This window comes from Paroedura picta, unplaced genomic scaffold, assembly GCF_049243985.1.
Source record: "Paroedura picta isolate Pp20150507F unplaced genomic scaffold, Ppicta_v3.0 Ppicta_v3_sca55, whole genome shotgun sequence".
In the NCBI taxonomy this organism is placed as follows: domain Eukaryota; kingdom Metazoa; phylum Chordata; class Lepidosauria; order Squamata; family Gekkonidae; genus Paroedura; species Paroedura picta.
In genome coordinates, this window is record NW_027518652.1 from 7,501 (window position 1) to 10,000 (window position 2,500).

The window sequence follows — 2,500 nt, forward strand, 5'->3', positions numbered from 1 at the left end:
AACCCGGTGGGCCTGGGGTCCCCTCGCCCTCGCCCTCCCCCCTTTCCGTCCGCCCGGGTTCCGTGTTCCCGCCGTGCGAGAGTCGGTAGACCTGGGCTAACCCCTGACCCGGCGCCGCCGGAAGTCGGTCGACCTGGCCTCCGTGTTTGGTTTCCCGTAGGCCCGCCTCCCCCCCCCCCCCGCCCCGGGCCCGCTTCCTCTTTCCCCGCCCCGCCCCGCCCGCGCCGGGACGCGGCAGACCTGGGCTCGGACTTGTGTCCTGCAGGGGGCTGGGAGTCCCCGTCCGACCCTGTGATTCTACAGCTCTCCGGCGAACTGTTTCTCTCTCCGTCCCCCCCTGTTGATGCGCAAAGGCTCGGGACCAGTCAAGTCAGCAACCTTTTACTGGCACAGAGTACGTTATAAGACAATATATAAAACAGGTTTTGAAATTTTCGACAAAATAACAAGATAGGCCACGGGGGCTACGTGACCGACCGGATCTTGAAATTATTAAATGAACTAGAACGGACAAGGTACAAGGTTGGCGGCATATTATAAAAAGCGTCTTTGCTAAAACTCTGGCAACCGGAGTGGCTGCCTCTGGGGGGGGGCCTTTGTCGGGGAGCCGAAATGGCAAGGTTTACTTACAGAAGGCTTGTTTCCCAGCAAAGCGACAAAGCTGTCGTCCCGACACTGCTCGTACAAGGGGCAGGCAATGTGCGAGACAGAGTCAGGGCAGCCAGGAGTCTCGCATGGCATGGCGTGGGATGCGGCGGAATCTTCCCTTGAGGGGAAAGCGTTCGTTCGTGCCAGGAGAAAAGCTCTTCTCGGGGTGGGGGGGTGGGGGGTGGGACATCGAGGGGATGCAAATACGTAGACGCAAATATTTCTCTGCGTAGCGATGCCAATGTGCCAGGGGTCTCCAAGGACACGGCGGGCGCTAGGGCTCGGCAGTCGGGAAGAGGAAGGCGAGCAGTTGTCCGGACCGTAAGGGTTGAGTGCTGTGTGCGTGTGTGTGTGTGTGTCGCGTGGGAGGTTGTGGCAAGGCGGCTTACAAACACCTTCCCCCCCCCCCCCGTCTGCCTGCGAGGCGAGTGGGCCCGTGAGAGTGGGGAGAGAGCTGGGAATGGGCCGCGGTGACCCAGCGGGTCTCAAAGCGTTTTCCGATCGTCTTCCCTTCCTCTCCCCGTGAGGGAGGCGGGCTAGAGAGCCTCACAGGGAAGAAGACTCTCTGTGCGCCGCAGTCTCGACCTTAGCGGGGTTTTTATACGTATACATATACGTATACGTCTTTGTTTTGAAAACAAAGATCACGGCATCCGGCCCTCTCAATTCCTGGCAAATAGAAGGGGAAGAAACGGAGATAGTGACAGATTTTATTTTCCCGGGCTCCAAGATCACTGCAGATGGGGACTGCAGCAAAGAAATTAAAAGCTGTGGCAAATCTAGACAGCATCCTAAAAAGCAGAGACATCACCCTGCCAACAAAAGTGCGTTTAGTCAAGGCTATGGTCTTCCCAGTTGCAATGTATGGCTGCGAAAGTTGGACCACAAGGAAGGCCGAGCGTCAAAGAATTGAGGCTTTTGAACTCTGGTGCCGGAGAAGACTCTTGCGAGTCCCTTGGACTGCAAGGCGAACAGACCGGTCAGTCCTAGAGGAGATCAGCCCTGACTGCTCTTTAGAAGGCCAGGCCCTGAAGATGAAACTCAAATATTTTGGCCACCTCATGAGAAGGAAGGACTCCCTGGAGAAGAGCCTAATGCTGGGAGAGATCGAGGGCAAAAGAAGAAGGGGACGACAGAGAATGAGGTGGCTGGATGGAGTCACTGAAGCAGTAGGTGCAAACTTAAATGGACTCCGGGGAATGGTAGAGGACAGGAAGGCCTGGAGGATCATTGTCCGTGGGGTCGCGATGGGTCGGACACATAACAACAACAACAGCATACATATACATATACACATACATACGGGCTTTTTTTTTTCACTTGCCAGGCCAAGGTCATAGAATCAGAGAGTTGGAAGGGGCCATACAGGCCATCTGGTCCAACCCCCTGCTCAATGCAGGATTAGCCCTAAGCATCCTAAAGCATCCAAGAAAAGGGTGCATCCGACCTTTGCCTGAAGACTGCCAGTGAGGGGGAGCTCACCGCCTCCTTAGGCAGCCTGTTCCACTGCTGAACTACTCTGACTGTGAAAATTTTTCCCCTGATATCTAGCCTATATCGTTGTACTTGAACCCGTTACTGCGTGTCCTCTCCTCTGCAGCCAACAGAAACAGCATCCTGCCCTCCTCTAAGTGACAACCTTTCAAATACTTAAAGAGGGCTATCGTGTCCCCTCTCGACCTCCTTTTCTCCAGGCTGAACATTCCCAAGTCCCTCAACCCGTCTTCACAGGCCCCGGATCATCCTCGTCGCCCTCCTCTGTACCCTTTCAATTTTATCTACGTCCTTCTTGAAGTGAGGCCTCCAGAACTGCACACAGTACTCCAGGTGTGGTCTGACCAGTGCCGTATAC